The following is a 24,035-nucleotide window of genomic DNA, read 5'->3' as shown; positions in this document are numbered from 1 at the left end:
GTTACACGCAACCAGTGCACATCCACCAACACAGATCAAATCAATCCCCTATGGGGAAATGATTAGAACAAGAAGGAATTGCAGTATGGACAATGTTTTCTTGGAGGAACTTGAAAAACTAGAAATGAGGTTTAAGGATCGGGGATATTCAGATATGCTACTGTCTTCAGCCAAAGAAAAGGTAGTTAAAATCCAAAGAACAAAACTCTTACGAAATACACAGCACAATCAAAAAAAGAAAAAAGAGGAACGGGGTAGAAGACCAGCACTAGTAGTACCATATAGTGCGGCCACACCAGACCTTTTTCGTATACTCAACAAACACTGGTACATCCTCAGAATGGACAGTACTATAAAAGAGAACATTTCGCAAAGGGCAACTGTGATTCACAGTAGGGGTAGGACTCTAAAACAGACTCTCTGCCACAGTTACCTCAAACCAGTAACCGCTACCACCTGGTTACCAACACCGCCCAGCGGCTTTCACAGATGTGGACAGTGTAGCATTTGCCACTTAGCCAAAAATAAACTATCCACATTTAGATACAATACGTCAAAAACATATAAGATTCAGGATTTCATCACCTGTAATTCTAAATATGTGGTGTACTGCATAGAATGCTGTTGTGGTAAAATCTATATTGGTAGTACTATACGTCCCTTAAAGGAACGCATACAAGAACATGTCCGGGCCATCAGAAATGCGAACTTTGGCAGCTCATTACAACCAATCACATATGAGTGAGGGGAAAATCAATATTCAATTCCATGGTATTGAAAATTTAAAAACATCTAAACGAGGAGGTAATCTTACCCTAATGTTAAGACGGTTGGAGAGCAAATGGCTAATTAGATTAAGAGCGATCGACCTGGGGTTGAACATTGACAGGGAACTGTACACCTTCTTATAACACAACATAATAAGCTGCTAACAGAAACAACTGTCAAATAAATATGTAAACTACGTCTGAACAGTGTCACAAGGTCGGCATACTGAATAATAACAAGACAGTATACTGCATAAGTGTGTTGTTAAATAGGCCTGTATACGCAATGATATATAATTAATATATGATAACATGCCACAATTTACTGACAATAACTAATTACACGTCTCAGAAGCTTGAGCAAAAATGTTCTAGTTTGATGTATTGTATTAGCAATTATGTGGAACATCTGCACTAGTCATAAATATTGACAGTAGAAGATTATTATTGATTACATTTCTACTGATATTTAATTATACCTTTTTTTCTACACTACCTTCTCTATTACTGTCTGCTCACGGCTCTATTTCTTGGAAAACAATTTTTTCATAGGGTCACCTTGCTATCAAAGTTAGAACAGCCAACTTTTTCTAACTTGTTCTGCTGTCTCCCTATAACGACATTATTTTATATATTATATATTTAATGCATAAAAATATTTTAAAAAAATGTCCATGCTTTACTATGGATTCACATCACGACAAAAATATCGGGATTGTGAACAATTATGGCCCGATTTTGAAACTCAGTATTAGGGTTCACACCCAGTCCGCTTTCTATGCCCACTCGTCGTACGCTGATACGCCGGGCCGTTTTTCGGATAAAAGGGAAAAAGGGACTAGGCGGCAGTCCATTGGTCGGTGCTACTACGGAAGTCAGGACGAATCTACGGATGCCGTTAACAGGTATGTTGGTTTGCATCCATATAAAAAGAAGAGTCTCCGACGTTTAATACGGATAGTTTTTTACATAATTCGGTGTTATTGGATTACTAATATGGGGCTAGGTTTCTAAACATTGACAACTATCACGGATTTTCAATGTTTACCCTGCCACAACAAGCGGGTTGTCTATCGTATTATTAACTACTTGACACCCACTTTGGCGTTTTTCTACCTTGCAGTATACTTGCTGCTAGTTTGTCTCAATGTGTACGTAGCTCGAATTGGAGGGCTAGAGTTTTGCTGTATCAACTAAGTGACACCGATTTTGGCGTTTTCTGCCTTTTAGTGATCCACTGCCTTTATGTGGCATCCACTCGACGAGTGTCGCACACCCCGCATCCACAACATAGCTGTGTGGGCATTATATGCTCCATACCGCCAAACAGTCTTAAAATTGTTGTCTCCTATGACCCCCTGGTGCCACAATATGTCCATTTAATATGCCTGTCCATTTTCTGTCTAAATTACGTGAGACCCACAGGTTTTACCCATGATTCTATATATTTATTGTAGGTTTATCACGACCTTTGTTTTAAATCAAGACTTGAAAGACAAACCTCGTTTTTGGGGACTACTTTCGAAAAAAGACCAGGATGGGACAACTCTAAAAGTACAATTGGTTTTTGATATCACCATTGGTGACAGGGGTCCTTCTTAAGCCATCGGCAAGATAACCAGGAGCTCTGGTAAGAATGGGTAGTTATCAATATACCTAGTGATAAGAACGTTGTTTCTGGGCGGTTTATTTCACTAACAGTCATTTTGTATTATGCATTAGATAGAATGGTTAGATGAATAAACTGGCACCCACGGGCAAGTGGCTTAATTTTTTTTTTTTTTGAAACCGTTTATTGCAATCTCAAAAATATACAGGTATGGGCCTACAACCTTCCGGCCGGCCGCTAGAATGACAGGAACATATGACATACATACAAAAACACTTGGCGTTGCAGAGGAGCAAAATCAGGAGGTATCAGCGTCGTGGGCCACATCACTCTGACCCCACAATACGGTTTCATTTTACACAAACAACACAAAAAACCACACCCGCAAGGCAACCTGCAATCGACAGTAACAGCACGTGCTCCCCGAATGGGGGACCCCAGCCATCCACAGGAGTCTAAAGAGGGGAAGGGGAACAGATCGAGGACTGGGGGAATTCCGTGCTCGGGGCTAAGAAAGGAGTCAACTAAGGGGACGGGGCTGGTGAGGCCGCAGGCAGCAATGGTGGCGCGCAGATACCCCCGCGGTAGGCGTTCCAGGGGCCCCATACCTTCACCCATGCCCCAGGCTTACCCCTCGCCACATACACCACCTTTTCTCGGAACATGCACCAATCCATGTGTTCTTTCCAGGCCGACACCGCCGGGGGCCTCTGGGATCCCCACAGTTGAGCAATGTCACGCTTAGCTATCATATATCCCAGAGTCACCCATCGCGTCTGCGGAACCGAGTAGTCAGTTGGTTCCCACACATTCAGCAGGCATCTCCTCGCTTCAGGCAGCAGCGCAACATGCGTAACCACTCGCAGGACCTCATGCACACCACGCCAGAATCGCTCCACCTTCGGGCATTCCCACAAAATATGCAAAAAAGTCGCCAAAGCACCACACCCACGCTTACACAACCCATCCTCAGCATAGCCCATACGCAGAAGCCTTGGCCCCGTCATGTAAACCCGGTGGAGTATCTTAAGCTGGACGAAGCGAAGGCGAGCCGGTATGGCCACCTCCTTCGGAGAGGCCACCGCGGAAATCCAGTCTTCGTCGTCCAACTCCAGCCCGTCGGCAACCCAAGCCTCGCGGAGGCCAGTCAGCAGGCCCGAGCGGTCATTAATCAATTTTTTGTAAATAAGGGAGATCGTGCTGTCCGGAACGTGGCCATCCAGCACTCTATCCTCCAGGGGGGAAGACTCCGGGATGGAGGCGACGTCTGGGAAGACTGAGCCCAGCGCGTGACGGACCTGCAAGTACCGAAAGTATTCACTGCCCTGCAGCTGAAACTCCGTCTGCAACGTCTCGAATGTTTTAAATCCCCCTCTCGTCCAGAGGTCCCCCACTTTACTGATGCCGATCATGTCCCACTTCTCGAAGCCCTTCGAGGTCCACAGGGAGCCCAATCTCTCAGACGCGTACAACGGTGATGCCCGGGTCAAACGGTCCTTCCACCCCATAGCTGCGTTAGCCGCGTGCCATACTCGTACCATGACACGTGTAGGTCCCGTCAGGCGGGGGCCGGGCGCGCCAGAGTAGAGCGCTCGATTATAATCGCCACCAGGCAGGAGCATCTTGTCCATTTCAAATGCCGGGTTTAAGGCGGGCCCGTAAAGGCCATGATTAATTGCAGCCAGCTGGGAGGCCCAGTAATACCGTTTAATATCCGGGAGGGCAATCCCCCCGTCGTACCATGGGAGCGTCAACTTCGCCAGGGCAATACGCGGCCTCCCGTCCCAGAACAGGCGGCGCTGTAGACTCTCCACCTCACGGAAGTAGCGCGCCGGGACTAAATCCATAGTATTCTGGAGAGCGTACAGGAAGCGTGGCAACGACATCATCTTAAACAATGCCGCCCGGCCGAGCGGCGAAAGCGGCAGGCGCCGCCAGCGCGCGACGTCCTCCTTCAAGCGCTGGAGGGGGGGAAGCAAATTCCGCTCGTAGCGGGCCTCCGGGTCCAGAGTAATGTAAACCCCCAAGTACCGAAACCCCTGTGAGGCAATCTGGATCGGACAGCCTTGCGGGAGGACGGGAGCCTCCCCGGAAAGCACATACACACATGATTTAGCCCAGTTGATGACAAGGCCTGAATTGCGGCCGAATGAGCGCAAAACATCAACCAGGACAATCAATGATTTACGCGGGGAGGCTAGGTACAAAAGGATATCGTCAGCGTATAGGGGCACGCGGTCCTCATATTCGGGGGTCCAACGGAGACCACGGATGGAAGGGTGCCACCGCAGCCACTCCGCCAGGGGTTCCAAGGCCAGCGCGAACAGGAGCGGCGACAAGGGACAGCCCTGTCGTGTGCCCCGTCCCAGCTCGAATGGGACCGATACTCTTCCATTCACCACCACCTGCGCCAATGGGCCCGAATACAACAATTTGACCCAGCTGATGAACCCCGGGCCAAATCCAAACTTCGCCAGCATGGCCCAGATGTATGGCCACTCGAGCGTGTCAAACGCCATGGTGGCGTCTAAGGACGCCAATATGGCCGGCTCCCGCACAAACGGGACACGCGCGAGCACCCCATGCAAGCGCCGCAGATTAAGGGCCGTGTTGCGATGGGGAATAAAGCCGGACTGGTCTTGGTGGACCAGGTCGCCCACCACGCCGACCAGTCGGTTGGCTAGCACCTTGGCGAGGATTTTGGGCTCCGCATTCAAGAGCGAGATAGGCCGGTAGGATGTAACCCGGTCTCGAGGTCTCCCCTCCTTGTGGATCACCACGATTGTAGCCAGACGTTGGTCCGGCGGGAGGGAGCCCAGCGAGCGGGCCGCCAGGAACATCGCACGGAGGTGGGGTGCCAGTACATCCGGTCGCAGCTTATACAACTCGATAGGGATGCCGTTCGGGCCCATGGCCTTGCCGGATGCGACCGAGCGTATGGCGAGGGCAATTTCGTCGGCGGTAGGAGCGGCATCTTACGACACCCTGTCCTCCACCGAAAGGGAAGGCAGCGCGATATCCCTGAGCAGGGCATGGGAATCATCCTCCGAGCAGGGAGAAACCGGGGAATACACCTCGCGAAAAAATATTCCGCGAAACAAGAGACGATGTCTTCTGGCTCGGTGACACGCACACCATCCATCCTCTCGATCAGCGGAACCACACGACTCGCTCTCTCCTTTTTATCCAACCATGCAAGCAGTTTACCAGCCTTATCACCCACATCATACAGTCGCCCCTGTTGCTCTCTATAGAGGCCCCTGGCCGCCTCCGTGACGAGGGCCCTGTAGGCCGCCTGCTTAAGTTGTAGGACATGTAGTGCAGCATCCGTCACCCCACCCTCTAGATCACCCTCCAATTCAGCAATTTCGGCCTCCACCCGGGTCACCTCCTCCTGCTCGCGCCTCCGGGCATGGGAAATAAAGGAGAGGGCCTCGCCTCTAAGAACTGTTTTGAAAGCTTCCCACAGGGAGATAGCCGAAGGGACGGACCCCACATTCTCATCGAAATACCGCTGCAAGGATTTAATCAAATCAGCGCGAATGGTGGGGTCACGCAGGTACCAGGCATTGATTGGAGCTACTCTGCCCTCCCCCCTCGGGAAGACATCAACGTGCAACAGGAGCGGGGAGTGATCTGAAATACCCCGCGCCAAATGGCGCACCTCTCCTACCCTCCCAACATAGGCCGCAGGGACAAGGACATAATCAAGCCGTGAGAGGCTACCATGGGCACCCGAGTGGAAAGTGTACTGCAGCTGCGTGGGATGTTTTAAGCGCCAGCAGTCCACCAATCCCAGTGTGTCTAAGAAGCCGGACAGCCACGCCTGCGCCCGGGGGAGGTCCCTAGGGGGGTGACGATCCACGGTCCCAGAAACCACCGCATTGAAGTCCCCCCCAATCACCAGAAGCCCCCCCGGAAGGTCAAGGAGGAGGCGCCCTAGGTCTGCAAAAGTCGTGGACTGTAACCCTGGTGGGACGTACACTGATACAAAGACAACTACTTTACCCTCCATTCTCCCCACTAAGACAGTGTAGCGTCCCCTCTCATCATGGCGCACCTCGTCTATTTCCAACGGGAGCGAGTTATTCACCATGATGCCCACCCCCCGCGAGCCCGACGTGAAGCCCGAATGGGCCACCAAACGATAGCCACGCCGATTCATGGCACAAAAGGAATTACCAATAAGGTGTGTCTCCTGCAGAAAGACCACATCTGGCGAAAGTCGTTTCAAATACTGCAGGACCACACCTCGCTTAATCCTATCCCCCAGTCCGTTAACGTTCCAGGACAATAAAGTCAGGTCCCTACCCCCCATCAAATACAGAAGCCATCATTCGTCCCCCGGAGAGCACCTTAAAAACACAAATACAATAAAGGGTTTGCCTTGCGGTAAAAACAAACAACACCCCACCCCAACCCACCCATCCCAACAGAACTCCCCCCTCCCTGCACCCCTGCATGAGCCCAAATAGCCCCCCCAAAGTGCAGTGTGCCTGTCGCCCCATGAATGATTAAAACTAACTAGTCCCCCAGAGGAGGAGGGAGAGCCCCCAAGAGACCCCGTACCACCTCCACAGGAGGGAGACTTAACGAACAGTCAAAAATGACGACAATGTTGTCCAGAGCAAGGCCTACTATTAGTCCCTCAGTCGTGATCCGGCGAGCCCTCCCCTCCAACCGCGCCCCCCCCCCACCCCCCCGGCCCCGATCCCCGGGCAAGGAGTCCAACCAGTCCCCGGCTGCCTCGGGACGATCAAAAAAGTGCGTGCGGCCATCCACCTCCACCCGCAATTTAGCTGGAAAAAGCATTGCATACTTGAGGTTCAGGTCCCGTAGACGACGTTTGACTCCGAGAAAGCTCAGTCTCTGCTTCTGGACTGCTGGGGTGAAATCAGGATAGAAGTTCACATCCATATTGTCAAGTCTGACCGGTCCTTGTTGCCTAGAAGTCTGAAGGATAGCGTCTCTGTCCCGAAAGTTGAAAATCCGGGCAATGAGAGGCCGCGGAGGGGCTCCGGCCTTAGGTCTTCCTCCAGGAACCCTGTGGGCACGTTCCACCGCAAAGAGTTTACTCAGCCCCCGGGGCTGGAGATGGGTGAGAATCAGATCCTCCACAAACAGGTCCGCCGCCGCCTCCTCACGTCCCTCCGGCACCCCGACAATGCGGACATTGTTCCTCCGGGCCCGACCCTCGGAATCCTCCAGTCGACGATCCATCAGGGCGCTCGCCTGGCCGAGCCGGCGCACCTCCTTTTGGAGGGCCGCCACGTCCGCCGTAAGGCCCGAAGTGGTGTGGGCCAAAGAATCGACCCGGTCATTGGTCTTGGATAAATCGGCCCTCACCAGGCCAACATCCACGTGGACCGAGTCAATCTTTTGCGCCAGTGTGTCAAAGCGCTGGTCCACCGAGGCCTTCATCTCGGCGATAGCGCCCATAACATCTCGCAGGGTCAGATCCGCGGGCAGCGTAGGAGCATCAGTCGGGCCCTCAGGGGACCGATGCGGCACCTCGGGAGATCCCTTCTGGAGGGTGTAGCGGTCCATGCTGTTGGACTGGTGGGCCGCGCCACGGCGGGTCGATTTCACCTTTGTCCGGTCGCCATCTTGCTTTGTGGACATGGTTTCAGTCCCCAAATCGTGCCAATCACCTCTGGAAAGGCCGACAAACCAGTTCACGGGCTCCGGGAGGGGCCACCACAGGTCCGCAGGACGGATCACAGCCGGCGGGCCAGCAGGGCACCCCAACGAGGCCACACCACCGCACACCGCCCCGCAACCCAACCTCGCCAAAGCAGCAAGGAGGGTGCAAAAGCGAAAGTGAAAGTGCGGGGTACGCGAGTCGCCCAGCCCTGCCCGCCGCTGTTGATCACTTTGTCTCCGGATCGCCCCGCAACTCCAATCCGGGGGGCCGGCGTGGAGAAGGCCGCAAACCTCAATCGGTGCTCCCGCCGGTGTCCGAGGTCCAATTTGGAAACGGAAAACGGGTGACACCTCAGCTCGGGCTCACCAACACAGTCCCCTCATCTAGGACAGGATATTTTCAGGATTTATGTAGGAGGTCACGGAGGTCCTCGGGAGCCTCACACCTACGCGGCCATCTTGGTTGCGCGCTAGGCTCCTCCTCAAGTGGCTTAATTTTTAATCGTCATAATGTTCATTCTATATTAATTTCACAGTACCTCCATAACTTTGAACACTTGGTCAACTAGTAGTTTTCAGGCCATTTCTTTGGCCATGTTCTCATTACTTTGGAAAATGATTTCTAGACCTTCATTTGATAGGTTTTATATTGTTTAATACACAGGTATTGTAGCACCTAGATATTGAGATTTCTGCCAGATCGTGTCCATTCGAGTGGTGAATACTCGAGGTGTTAGAAAGAAAATTCTGACATAAAATTCTGATCATTTAATGCCAAGACTGACCATTGTGAACAAGAATTGGTCGCACATATCTGTTTCTACATATGGAGAGAGACTCCACTTTCCATTGAGGTCAGTTCCATGTCTTCTCACCTTTAGCTGATACCAATCTGTTGTCTTACTAGAATATATCTCACACTCCAATATTTCCTTGATGATCCTACTGGTGGTGGCTCTCTCTATACTACAAGCTTACATCTTCTTGACCAACTGTGTCCTTATGGCCTTCTTCTTTTTATTATATTGATTGGCACTAGCCCCTTAGTTTGTACCAAGTGCCAAGGTATGAAGAATCAATATCGTATAGATGTATGTCAATTTGTATTTTAACATAGAGGAGCATTTTAAATAAAATTATGCGTTTGTTTTTAACATTAACACTGTTAACAGTTAATGTTTTTATCTACTTTTGTAATAGTGTATGTTTGTATCCATTTGTTACAGCCTTGAAAAAGTCCGGATGGACGAAACACGTGTCGGCTGTTATGTGTTATATTGAAATTTGGACAATCCAAGAAAGGAATAATAAACAAATGATAACCAACTAAATAATTTTTTGACTTGTTTGTGGACTTTGAAAATTTGCTGTGACTCTGGTACCATATGTTATGTTCAAAAGACGAACGCCTATAATGTGCCTCAACTGTTGTGCAAGTATTGTGTGACCTTAGTGGGATATCCTTTTGGGCTTTTCTACGGGTTGGTTTGTTCCTTCGACAAGCAGAGGAGGAAGTTAGGTTTGAGAGCACTATAGGTAAAGTAAAAAGAAAATTATAGAGGAAACATACGACCAATCATTGTGAAAGTCAAAAACCGACAAAAAGATTAATTTGGATGTGCATGTAACTTCTGACAGACTGCTGCTTAGGTGTATGTGTGTCAACAGGGCTACACCATGTTGTTTTGAAAAGCCTACCTTTTCTTCCATTCGGGATTGTTTAACTGAGAACTTCACTGCCATTTAATCATTTTGTGTGCCGGCTCTCTGTAGAGGATGACAGGCCATTAGTCAACATGAAAGCTGAAAGCTTTCACTAATGGATGTAATTAAAAAGCTTTTAGCATACCTGAAAGCTGTGGTAAATACTTAGCATGGTGAATCCTTCGTGCTACTTGGGCTCGCGGGGGCTTTTTAATGAGCTGGAATCCGTGTTTGCTACTTAGTGCGATGGATCCTTCGTGCTCTTTAAGCTCACGAGGGCTTTTTAACACGCTGAAATCAAACATAACGCTTAGTTAAACAAAGCGTTTGTCGTACTGTGAAAGCGGTTACTGGCTGTGTTATCTTATTGTTTAAAGTACATGCATACCTTTGATTGTTTTATACACAAGCTCTCGTTTTCGTGATGTGCTCTTTAGTTGTGCAGCGCGTCTTTCTGAAATGCAAAATTTAAGTTCCTGATCAGACTAACTTGCAATATGAATTATGTTTGTCTGAAAACCGGGGCTCGGGTGAAAGTGAATTAACTTGCAGTTATTCTGTTCTCTCTCATCTGATTCTTTCGAGTGAAGTGGCGGCATTTCCCATTGGAAGCATCCCATTAATGGCTTTTGACTTGGAATCATGGGTGTTGTGGTTCTGGGTGGCATTTACATTCATTTTGGGCTAGCAGGGTTTGGTGCAACCATGCAGTGTAGTATGGGCATTGTGGTTTTTGATATTTTTGCCAATTCTGTCATACTGTTTAAACCAAATGTCGCGCTATTGAATTTCAGAATTAAATATGTTTCTTTGCGTAGTAGCAGGTTCTCAATATCCGTCGGAATTTTTGAATGTTTAAAACTGGCCAATACTGTCCATTTAAATTGAGTCTCATTGTGGTATTTGTCTACAAAGTGTTCAACCATTGGTGCGGTCATAACTTTTTTCTTTATTCTAGACCGGTGTTGGGTGATTCTTGTGTTGACCTGTCGGTTGGTTTTCCCTATATAGATTTTTTGACATGGGCAAATTATAGCATAAACTGCACTTTTTGTCTTGCAGTTTGTAAACTCAGTATGTTTCCATCTTGTGCTGCCATGGACAAATTCAGTGCCTTCTATGGTGTTTCCGCAGGCAATGCAGTTTCCACACTTTCGGTGTCCTTCAATGGGCTCTAGATACCATTGGGCCAATAAATCACTTTTGGGTTTAGGTAGAGCGGTGTCTGCTCTAATTATTTGCTGGACAATACTAGGATTTTTCTTCCATGCGAAGTGTGGTTTAAGAAACGGGCACTCTAGGTTTTCTAATAGATGGCAATTCCTCAAGATGGTTTGCCTGAATCTGTTGGTATCTGGGCCATAGGTCGATACGCACACTAATCTTTCCAAGGTCTTTTTTTCTTTTACTTGGAGAAGACATTCTCTGGGCATGAATCTGGCTCTTTTGGTTGAGTGTTTAAGCAGTTTCTTAGAATAACCTCTCTTTTGCATTTCTTTGCAAAATAGCGCAGCATGTTCTTCAAATTCTGACATCATGGAACAATTTCTCCTAATTCTGAGTAGTTGCCCATAAGGGAGGTTCTCCTTTAGACTCCTCGGGTGTGCACTTCTGTAGTGTAAAATTGTGTTCTTATCTGTTTACTTTTTATACAGGGTGGTCCTTAATTCATTTTGTACAGGTTTTACCTCTACGTCCAGAAAAGTCAAGTTGGTAGTGCTGGATTGCACAGAGAGTTTTATGTCTGCATGTCTTGAATTTATTCATTCATGGAAGGACGTCAATTCAGTCTGGCTACCTTGCCACAGGCACCAGACGTCATCAATGTACCGTAACCATTGTGTTATATTCTTTTTGTAGGGCTTGTTGTGTTCAATGAACTTGTCTTCATATTGAGCCATGTAGAGGACCGCCATCTCTGGAGCAAAAGGACATCCCATGGCGGTGCCCTTCACCGGTACATAGAATTGGTACTCAAATTTATTATAGTTTTTCTTCAATGCCAGCTCTGCTAGTTGTACAATTAATGTTGTTGGAACACTGTGGGGTCGCATTCTTTTCTCCAGGTACAGTTGGATAATTTCCAGATCCAACTGTAGCCCTGTACTGATCTCTCTACATAGGCCAAAGGGAGTAAGAAATAATTCTAAAATATGGTTCCTTCTCCCTTACAGATAAAGAAAACTGAACGGACAAAAAAAAACACTATTGTCCAGGTAGAATAATAAGAGCGCAGACTTAAAGAGAAAGTGAACTTTAAAAAGGGAGCTATCGCTATTCGGTCTTTTAAAACGTTTTTTCTTTATTCGTCCTAATTTCAGAAACCCACCGTGCTGCCAAAAATCAAGAGCCCTGATGAGATTCCGCATATTTAATATCAGAGACTCGAAATGCGTTGGCTTCACTATGATTTGTGATATGAACATGGAGGAATTATGAATTCATTTTTTGTCTATATATAGAGGAACAGTCCCATGTATTTGACACCAATGCTTTCCCTGTGTTTTCCCATTCTTCCTTAACTGAAGCGTTTATACATACAACATTTGTAGAATGTTCATGAAATAATGTTTATATATGAAATAGGATTTTGACTTAGAGACTAAAGACAACATAAGACTTCTAAGTTATTAGGATGTTTTGTTTATGATTTTTTCTCTAATAATTTTTCACATTAATTTTTATTCATATTGTGAATTCAAAACACAATTTTGTTATTTAATGTGTTGTTAATCATATGTACACAAGTATTTTTTGTATATTGACTTAGTCTCTTTCTGTTTCGCATACATAACAAAAGATTTTTAAAAAACGTTTGAAAAAAAAGGTATAAATAAAGTACCAGACCAAATGAATGGAAATAGTTTGGTCTAGCGTTAATTCAAAAACGCCAAAACAATACTAGGTCCTGGCATACATTCCTGTTATATACTTTTAGAAAGTTGGCATTTTCTTGTTCTAATTATTTGCGGTCTGCAGCTTGTAGCCTGGATTACATGATGAGCTGTATCTGGCAGTTGTTCTTTTTGTATTGCTACCAGACAGTGAGACAAAGGGAAATCGGTGTGCGCAGGAGGGGCCATCTCTGACTTGTTGGGGGCCGAGCTGTCACCTGCTACACTTGCACATCACAAAGGCTCTGCTTCAGTTAACTCACAAAGGGTTTGACACTAGTCTTTTGTGCCCTAGACAAGCTGGGGCCACGGCAGAAAGTCAACAAATTCCAAACACATCTGGTGGTGGAAACCTCCGGAACCTTCTCCTACTTCAAAGATGGCACCAGGTATAAATATTGGACCTTCAGACTCAACTCTTCAGTACACTTCTGGACATGTGGAAGACTCCGAATAACTGATGTGCTGCTCTGCTGCAAGAAGGACTACAGCTCTGTTGCCCTGTTGCCTGAGTGAAAAGGACTGGACCTGCATCTTAGACTAGCATGACCCCAAGGGCTAGTTGGCTCAGAGCCCCAGGGACAGAAAAGGTTTCAACCACCTTAAACCTAGGACATGGACTCTATCTCCTGTGAGTCCTACCACCCAAGTGGTGCTACGCCAGTCCTGGACCATTGAAAGCAGACTTAAAGGTGCTCTGGCAGCCCAGCTGTGGTCCAAGCAGAACCTACTCAGTGTGACGCACTGCCTCACAGTTCCACCTGGAATCCCAGCTGCATGACACATCGATGCAGGACCTCGCATCGCAGCCCATCAGAACCCCAGCTGTTCAACACATCCTTAATGCGGGACCTTGCATAGCAGACCATCGGGACAGCCGCTGTGCAGCGCATCCTCCACGCGGGATCTTGCAATGCTCCCCAATCAGGATTTAAGGTACTTTGTTTAGGCAGCATACCTTTCTCCATGTATCCCGCCCACTCTCCATAGCAGTCTGCCTGAACTTGATACTTTGTCCCAATCTGGGGTCACCATATAACCACAGTTGGCGCTTTGTACTTTTAGGCACTTTAAATCTTTAAAATTGCATATCTCAGGTTCCACTAATTGGAGTTTTGTCATTTTTGTTTGAAATAATTGATTACATTTGAATCTATTTTTTCTAAATTGATGTGGGATTTTTACACATTCCCTTTAAGATAAGCCTGGCTGCTTGTAGACTCTGGCTGGTGTGACAAGAACAAAATACGATCTGGGTACTGCGATACATAGTGGATTGCTTGAGGGGGGAAATAATGGAATGGAAAAATACTCATTGATGTGTCATTTCGTTTCAAATAGTTACTGTTGTGTAAGGAGCTAACTGTCTCCCCACCCGAGGACATCCATCCTTCAGTGGTGTATTAAGATGCAACAAAAGTAATTTTGATCTGAAGACATAGCCTAGTACACAGATGTCTTAACCATCTTTCATATCAAAATAACTAGCAGTGTCTGTGCTAATCCCTCCAGGTTTAACCCACTCGACCTTCCCATTCAAACTTGGTTGTATAGTTGGGGGAACTTTATACAATTTGGAAATAAGGTGTCTGAATGTTTAAATTAGACATATGAAGCACATCAGAAATTCACCCTTCACTTTCCAGCCGGTGGTGGGTAATGCTCTCTACGCAGGATGCCATAGTTGGGTTTCACCTGTAGGGCTCACTCGAGACTAGCCAAGGTAATTAATTTACAGAAGGATTATAAACTTGGTCAGATGCTTTCATTCAGTAAGTCCCCTTCCACCTCTACCACCATGTACTTAATTCACTGAGTCGCAATGTAGGACATGTGTATCTATCCCGGTAATGCCACCTTTAGCCTTCACCCTTTCTATGTGAAACAATTGGGTATTGATAATGGCAAAATGTCCTCTATAACAGAAATAATGAGCAACAGAACACCATGTATCTCCTCTACAGCACCACCCACAATAACACCCTAAATGTACCAACTTCAAACCATTGCAGAAACAGCCTAGGACCATTTGCACAAAGTCTAGCAAATTATCACACATACATCCCAGCCTTATCATGAGTTTGAGTTGAGAAAGTGAATGGGCAATAAAGATGCCTTTAAATTATGTTTTCAGCTAGTCACAAGTGCTATCTGTTCAAGAATAGAGGACAAATGTCAGGCTGTATCGTCTGACAAATTGCTGCTTATTCCTTTAATATGTTAATTGGTGTTTAAAAAAGTCTATCTTTGCAGTCAAAGATTGAATAGTACAGTGGACTAGTTGACGGTTTTGTTCTGGTAAAGGGCATGTGAAAACAAAGGCTGTAAGTTGTCAGTTTTTTTGTAACACAAAACAACTTTTAAATACCTTTAAATGAACTGTGCAGATATTTCAAAACATATCAGCAGTTAGGAAACCACAGATGGACCACTTGTTTGTAATTCAGAAGTGTAGTGGAAATAGAGTTTTAACAGAATCAGAACAATCAAGACACTTTACTTGGTGATGTTCAAATGATGCATATTTGCTAAAACCACATTCAACACTTTCTTGTTTGTGTGCTATATAGTTTTATCAGTAAAACTGCATGTTGGCATTGTGCTGCCATTTCAATAGAAAAGGTTCTGTATCTAAAAGACAGTGCATCCCTTTGACCTACAATAATGCCTCAACGACGTATACAGTTTCTGGTCTGTACACACTTCTGTGCATCAATGAGAATCTGAAGTTTACAGCTCACAGAAATTAAACAGCCCAATCAGTATACAATTCCACACATACAGGTAAAATCAAGAGGACTGATAAATGGCTAGCCAGGGCATTCTATAGTAATGTCAACTCCTATCTAACCGTTCTGGCTCATAATAATACCATACCACTCGGCAGTCTGCAGCCAAATATAGCTCATGGAGGCTGGTTAATAACTCCCTTTTTCTGATTAACGCTCTTACCCTCACACAAGACCTGTCCACTATGGATCTTATCCATCACTCAGTACTGTATCAGTCCCTAAATCCAGGATTTGTAAAGCGCTGGAGCTCCCCTGTGGGGGGCTCAAAGCACTGAATTGTAGGCACAGGGAGATTGCGTGATTTGCCCAAAATCACAGGATGTTGATGTCAATGACTAGAATTGAACCTGGGTCCCACCAGCTCCGAAGTTGCAGCTCAGGCCGTTATGCCACAACCAGTTATCACCAGCTGAACGGACATGGAATACGTGATGCGATCACACACATAAAGCAGGACCCTCAGAGGACTGCACTCTAGTCCAGCATGGCAGGTCCCAATTACCTACATTTTATGTGTGCTGCTTTACATCTCACAATGGCACTCAGATATGATATGCTAGTAACAACGTCCATCCGAGCGGATCTTCCGGACCACTTCTCTCAGCAAACATGCCTGCTCAGGACCATTAACTGTAAACAAAATATCAGACTGGGCAGTGCTGTAAGTATATAAATAGATTATGATACTATGAAATACCCCAAAAAGACCTGCACAGTTGCTCAAATTTGGACAAATGCCGTAAAAACGTGAAGTGCACCATTGTCTCAACATGATTTAAACTTATTTTGACATGTACTTATGTTGGTTGTCTATTTACTTACTTACATACTATTACATGACCTCCTCTGATGTGTCTGTAAAAACTACCTTTTGTCCTGAATTTTTGTCCCAAATTTTGACCTTCTGCCCTAAAATTTTGTCTTGAATTTCTACACTTACCATCCTGAATTTGCACCCATGCCAGTTGGTCACCCTATCAATGACTGTGTAAATAATCCCCACTTGCATTGGGATAGATTTATTTTAAGAGAATATCCTCAAAATCTGATATGGTCATGGACCTCTTTGCCCTAAGTTGTATGCTCCCGATTTAGATGCTTCAGGTTTCTATCTGCATAGAGAAAGTAGCCCAGCTACACACCGGAAATGGAGAAGGGGCACTGCAGAATAGTTTTCATTTGCTTGGTACGATTTTAGAATGTACTGCGACATTAGGTAAGTTAGGCGACCAACATTAGGAAACAATGAGATATGGTAGATCAAGCCAGTGGTCGAAGTAGGGAAAAAAAGTAGGGGAACTGTGTGCGGAGAATCAGAGGGCGGGAATAACGTGAGGATTGGGTCAGAGGGTGTATCAGAGGTGTGGCCAGAAAGAGCAAAACATACCAATTTTTAGGTCGAGCATTCGAGACCACTTGTATATACTTTAGTATACACTTATTATATACTTATATGTGCATGTACTATGTGGGCTCTGGAGATCAGTCCTAAGACTTGTCTGCTTCCGCCTAGGGACTTTTTTTTCTGATCAACTGCCTCTATTTTACTTTCTTGATAGAAAACTCCAGCAGTGGTCAGTAAAATACCAGAATCGCTTTAGCATTCTCTAGATTCCAGTCCATAGAAATTGTCTTCTACAAGCACCCATAGACAATAATATTTTTTTTCAAATCTTGTATTTTCAGTGATATGACCGCTGAAGGCCCTGATTTTATATTAAAAACAGAGCTTTGGACTATACCATTTTCTGCTGAAAGGCAATATTTCTTTCCATGTGTTCCCAAACCTGGCGTGTCACGCAGTTTGGTGCTTACATTCCATCCATGTTAAATAACAGTAGATGTTTCAGCACCCAGGCCAATGTGCTGCATAGCTAAATACATATAAGGTCCCAAAGGCGAGACCGATTGCATTGCAAATGCTTGTTAGTATTTGTTTGGCATTTCACTGACCAGTTACAGCTTATTACTTTATTTAATTCAACTAATGGATACACATGTTTATTTACAGTTTAGTATGAGTTATTGAAATTTAAATTCATTCACAAAGTGGGATATGTTTCCAATCACCAAATGTCCCAAATATGCTTAAAAGTGGAATCGCAAGCCATTTGTCTCTGAGCCATACAGTTTCTGTCATCACCACTACTCCATTTTTCAAGAGCAGTTCTAACATGAATGGCAAAATATCCTAGTTTGCAAATGTTTTCTATATAATTGTGGCTCTGCAATACTTGCCACACAATGCGTCATCTGCTGCATAATTTGATGATTTTAACTAATAAATTGTTTGTAGCTCAAACGGATCAAAAGTTACTAAACAATGTGACTTGTGTTTCTGCGAAGTGGACAGCCTTTCACAAAGGTTGACTGATCACCTTTCTCACTGCTGCATTTGTATGTTTCTCTGGTAATAATAGGGCAAAATATTTGCAGAGACTGTTAGCATGCGTACAAATGTCAAAATAATAAAGTATCAGAAAATACACCGCATTACGCTGCAGCCTTTTTTTGCTGTATAATTTAGTCTACACTGAAGCATAATTTTGTTCTCCATTGCTGTATAATTCCAGTGGCCCCAAAGCAGGCAGCACATGTTAAACCTTATTGTGCATGAAACAGAGAGATTGTGAAGTTTGTGAACTTAGTTTGGTGGGCGTGCATATCCTGCATTGCCAATCCCAGGTGAGTTTCAGCTACTACTGCTGAAACAAGGCCAATGACGGTACCAATGGGTGAGGCGGACTGGCCTCAAGGGCAGGGCTGGCTTTAGCGTTGTTGGAGCTCTGTACAACAATGATTTTGGTGCCCCCCCCCCCGGAAGTACTCCTTCTGCCATAGATTCCCTCACTACCACCCTTTAGCAGTGCCCCTCAAGTATCCATAACTACACTCTCACTCACATGCATTTAATTTGATTTACAGAACCACGGACACCAGAGTAGGGTGTGATGGCACTTTACATTACACACATTAAACATAGACAATCAATCATACATGTGTAATTCACTGCATAGGAAATGTTACATAAGGTAAAGGACTACTAGTTGTAGGAGTCACATGACAACCATACTAGTAGGCAGTATAGTTCAATAGTTATTGGTCTGGAGAAACACAAACTCTGAATTTAGAATGTAATACCATGGTTGGTGGTTCTCTTTAATAACCAGAATTGATTTCTATCCAAATGAACCACTTTTTCAACATTAGGATAATCAAAGGCTAGGGAATAAACATAACGCTCTAATTTATACCTTGCAGTTTGCATGCAGCTCTTAGATGACAGTTAATAGCTCACTGTTCTCTATTAGGATTTTGACTTATAAACTGCAAGTAACAAATGGATCTCATGGACAAAAGCAGTAACCCACTCACCTATTTACATTATGTGCACTTTGTGATCTGCATGGTACATGTTCTTTGCAGCAGGCACATTAACCCCCTGCGCTACCTTTGCACGAGCCAAAACTTCCACTTCACAAAACTCCATCTCTCTCTAGGAAGAACATTATTCACTGGAGTTATCATGACAATTTTATTGTTGCTGAAATTTGCTAGAGGCCAGGATGGAGGCATAAAGTGCTTTTAAAATCATAATATACTTGCAAACACATGCCTCCGCCCAAAGCACTTATCGCATTGCCCTAGAGCCGCCCAGCTCAAGGTTCCTGTGACCTCAGTGACAGCACTGTTGCTCTCGGGTGTGCTGCTTCATAGGCAAGACTGGAGGGTAACTTCAGCATGCATTGTGGTGGCCAGGCCTTCAAGGTTACCCCACACTTGCCACCGCTGGGGTCCACCTGCTGGTGCTAAGACACCAGGGCTTCTAAGGTCTTGCGGGGCCTTCTAAGGTCTAGCACAGAATGTTCTCCCTCAGGAGAGTGGTGTCATGGACTGGTCATGAAGGCGGAACCTGGTTCCACAGTTCCAAATTCGGCAGATCTGACCATAGTGCCACATCCTCTCCCCCACTGAAGTTACAGTTTGTTACTTTATTTAATTCAACTAATGGATACACATGTTTATTTACAGTTTAGTGTGAGTTATTGAAATTAAAGTTCATTCACAAAGTGAGATATGATTCCAATCACCAAATGTCCGAAATATGCTTAAAAGTGGAATCGCAAGCCATTTGTATCTGAGCCATACAGTTTCTGTCATCAGCACTTCGCCTTTTTTCCACAAGAACAGTTCAAACATGAATGGCAAAATATCCTAGCTTGCAAATGTTTTCCACATAATTATGACTCTGTCATATTTGCCACATAATACATCATCTGCTGCATAATCTGACCATTTTACCGAAAGAATTGTTTGGAGCTCAAACAGAACAGTAGTTACTAAACAATGTGAGTTGCGCTGCTGCAAAGTGGAAGGCCCTTTGCAAAGGCTGACTGGTCCCCTTTCTAACTGCTGTATTTGCATATTACACTGGTACTAATGAGGCACAATCTTTGCAGAGACTCTTAGTATGTGTAAAAATGTCAAAAAAATAAAGTATCAGAAAAAGTGCTGCATTCCTCTGCAGCCTTTTGTTTGCTGCATAATTTAGTCAAATCTACAACATCATTTTGTCCTCCATTGCTGCATAATTCCAGTGGCTCCGAAGCAGGCAGCACATGTTAAAAGTGCTTGTGCATGAAGCAGAGAGACCATGTAGTTTGAAAACTTAGTTTGGTGTGCGTGCGAATGCTGCATTGCCGAACCCTGGTCAGTTGTACTACTACTGCTGAAACTAGGCCAATGGAGGTACCAATGGGTGAGGCAGACTGGCCTCAAGGGTCCTGTGACCTCAGTGACAGTCACTGTTGCACTAAGGAATGGGTACTCACAAACATTTCCCGGGGGCCGCAAAGTACTGTCTGTAGAATGCTCGAGGGCTGCACCGATGCCAACAATGGGAGGGTCGGGATGATGAAAGGTGAGCGTAGGGGGAGGTGAAGCAGATGCACGTGTGGACAACTAACTGAGCCTTCATGTGACTTCTGTCTGCCACTTATGCTCTATTCTCATGCATCAAGAATTAAAATCAAACCATTACTTATAATGTGAAACATGAGAGGTACACAAATACTCACCTGGTGGCTGAATTGCAAAATGTGAAACCAGAAAACCTGGTATCAGTCCTGGCTTCCCCACTTGATGAAATAGTGTGATCCTAGGCAATTTGTTAATTTCACTTTGCTTCTTATTTCTTCATTAACACATATGAGAGCCCCATAAAATACATGGGTTCAGGAATAGGATATTTACAGTACACAACCTTCCTGTGTTTTATTTATTAAACTATATTGAAGTTCCAATTATATTAAAGCCAAGGCTACACACAAGGTACACCTGACAAATGACTTCCCTCTTGGTTCACTAACAGCATTCTTTTCAGAATGGGGGCGGCATGAAAGTTTCCAGGATCATGTTTGAAAACTATCAGTGCTAATAAATGCCTCTTAATGCACTGACAATCTGATCTACTAAGGTAAAACTCTCATTCATGCTAATAAAATACACTTTTTGAAGAGAGTTAAAAACTAAAGGTGTTCCTAAAGATAAATTGTCTAGAGCACTTTCTTTTCTTCCTTATGGTTATTTCAGTTAATGTGTAAAATGTGTTTATAAAAAATGCCAGTTTGTTTTGCAGCTTTCTGAATTTTAATGCTCAGTTAAGTGAACAGCAGCTCAGTGCTGATGTTCACCAGGGGGCAAAATTAAAGGTCAGGAGGGCCGCATGCGCCCCCCGAACCATATTTTAGAGTATCACTGCACTAGGGTGTGCTGCTTCATAGGCCTGCCCGCAAGACTGGAGGTGAACTTCAGTATGTATTGTGGTGGACAGGCCTTCAAAGTTAAACCACACTTGCCACCGCTAGGGTCCATCTGCTGGTGCTAAGATACCAAGGTTTCTAAGGTCTAGCGGGGCATTTTAAGGTCGAGCATGGGAATGTGCCCCCTCAGCAGAATGGTCTGGTGGACTGGTCATAAAGGCTGACCCTGGTTCTCCAGTTCTAAATTCGGCAGCTCTGGCCATAGTGCTACATCTTCTGCCCCAATAATCACCATACTGCCCACTGGGAAAAACTAGCACTGCCTTAATCTACAACCCAATTTTGCCCCGCTATAAACACCTGAATGGGACTCAAATCAAATTATTCACAAGACATGAGTAATAGGCTGCCTGAAAAAAAAACATCCTGAAAAAAGCAAACACTCATAGGGAATGCAAAATTAATTAAAGCATTATTATTATTTTTTATTTATTTATTAGGCGCAAGATAAATCATCCCCATGGGGATCTCTCAGCGCCACAATAAAAGGCAGAGCAGAAGCATGTGAAATGTAAGCAGAACAACATGGTTACCTTAATACTTTTACACTCACTATTCAGAAATCAATGAGTGTTTTTGCATGAAAAGTTAAGGACATGACTCGAAAGGGACCCGTTTCAATGTCCATTCCTTATATCCTTACAAAACGTAAGCAATGTGGTTTAAAAAGACCACATCCCTGAACACAGAGCTGCAGTACACATATTATAAACTAAAGTAGGAAAACAGCTGATAAAAAGTTTTCCATTCCACGCATCAACCACGTAATTCAGTACTTCCAGCAATTGTAACAGTGCACTTCCCCACCCAGAGAAAACAATGTCCTTCAAGGGAAGACGAGAACGAAAGGGGCGCTGCAAGTAGACTGAAAAATTCCAGAACATCATGCCGCCCTGATTAGGTTGTTCTGCAGTGACACATCTATAACGTTACCTTCTCGGTTAGCCACATTTTTATTCCCAATGTATTTCTTTTTATCTGCAACAGCGGTTGAAGCCTTGCTGAAACGTTGCAGGTCATATTTCACTAACATTATGTACTTAAATTCTGAAGAACATGAAGTGTGCTTGTATACAGTTGAATACTAACATCTACTAAATAAAGAACAAAATGATCAACTATGTGTATCAGACATGACGTCTTACCATAAGTTAGCTGGAATCGCGGGTAGTGTTTCAGTAGACTTGAAAGAAAGCTGTCTTTAAATTTCGCGATGCACATTCATCTCCTGCCTGAGGAAAGAAACCAGGAAGTGCCCTTTGGTTTACTATACTGTTTCATGTACGGCGACAGAAAAAACTCGATTAGAGGGGTGGGAATTTAGAGAGCGGTAGCGAATATTACCAGTAAATAGTGCAATCTGTAGTTTGCCATTTGTCTCACCGATTGTGATGCTAGACAGCTTAGGCTGCCTACAAAGTGGCGAGTGCTGCGTTTTTCTGTATTGTCATCTTTTTTTCCGCAGACCTTTTTTAAAGTATCCCCCTCCATGTCTGTGATAATGGACTGTTCCAGACCTTTAAAGCTCCCATTGGAAGTAGTTGACAGCCCCCGTTACAGTGTTGTTGACAGATTGGGCTAGCATAGCTGCCAAGGGTTCGGATTGCTATGTGTGACATTTTTGTAATTTCTGTGTAATTATCAGTGACGTTTCAACGACTACGAGTGACACTTTCTCGGGAGAAAAGTGAAGCAATGAAGACGAGGGAAACATATAAATATCAGAAATGTCATCCATTGGAGCAAAAAGAAACTAAGAAGGTCTTAATATGCTGCAAATCACCCGAAATGGGAGGGAAGTAACCGGAGACAGACTGCAATTTTCAGTAACAGACCGCACATACCTGCATAGATCAGTAGCTGAATGCTGATAATAAAGCATAGAGCGCTTAGAAGCTGCATGCCAGAGGCAGTAAACAATGATTAAATGTGCCATTAGGGATTCTGTTACCCATGTGCTAAACTAATACAAACAAGGACGCATGTTATTTATTGCGTGTCAAAGGTGCAAGCCCCAGGTAGTATACTCAATATATCCATTACATTATGGTTTTACCGGGGCAGGCTATGTACTCATATTCTCGAGTCACTGTTTTGTTAATGTATAAAGTCAAATTAACACCTGCTGTTTTTTTGCAGTGCTTTAAAACAATAAACCAAAAGCAGTAAGCACTGCATTATTTGTAAATGTGCAGATGTACGCATCTGGTGTCACCGTCTGTTGAAGTTGCCAATAGAAATGCCTCCTGTAATTGGCAGGCGCGGTGCGTCCATTAAGGCGTTGCGCCCCCGCCCCCGCACCCGCCCGCGCCCGCAGCTCCCTCCTCGGTGTCTCTGAACTTAGTTTACTTAAGTTCAGAGATGCCGAGGGTGGGGAGAACTGTCAAAGCATGTCAGTCAGCATGACGTCGGACCGTGGGTGGTCCGGCGTAATGTTGACTGACATGCATTGTCAGACAAGCCAGGGAAAGGCAGCACTGCCTTGCGCATGCCCATTAGGAGCCCCTCGGTCTCCTAATGGGCAGGCGGCGGGCGTAGCGTAAGCTGTGCCCTCAGCCAATCCTGGCGCTGCAGCAGCGCCAGGATTGGCTGAGGGGTTGCCGCTCCAGTGCTGACGTGGTGTTCCGGTTTGAAGGGGGCAGAGGCGCCAACGCGAACCAGGAGCAGAGGCGGTCAGGTAAGTTTTTGTTTTAATTTTATTCAGTTCTCCCGCTGCTGGCAGCTGCCTCCCCCCTCCTTTGTTCCCCCTCCGGGATTATGGAAGTGTGAATGATGGCTGTCAGCCCGCATTAATCTCACTCTAT

At 45.1% G+C, this 24,035-nt stretch overlaps 1 protein-coding gene across 1 annotated transcript in view; it reads right to left on the bottom strand.

The window, feature by feature from the left end:
• Positions 1-22,510, bottom strand: part of LOC146866291 (thiol S-methyltransferase TMT1A-like) — a 245,322-nt gene extending 222,812 nt beyond the window's left edge. The window contains exon 1 of the mRNA XM_085635295.1: positions 22,377-22,510. The gene's annotated coding sequence lies outside the window, so the exon portion shown is untranslated. The remainder of the gene's footprint in view (positions 1-22,376) is intronic.
• Positions 22,511-24,035: the final 1,525 nt, after the last annotated feature.

This window comes from Triturus cristatus, chromosome 2_1, assembly GCF_964204655.1.
Source record: "Triturus cristatus chromosome 2_1, aTriCri1.1, whole genome shotgun sequence".
NCBI classification, from domain to species: domain Eukaryota; kingdom Metazoa; phylum Chordata; class Amphibia; order Caudata; family Salamandridae; genus Triturus; species Triturus cristatus.
The sequence above is the reverse complement of the archived record's forward strand: the minus strand, read 5'-3'. Positions and strand labels throughout refer to the sequence as shown.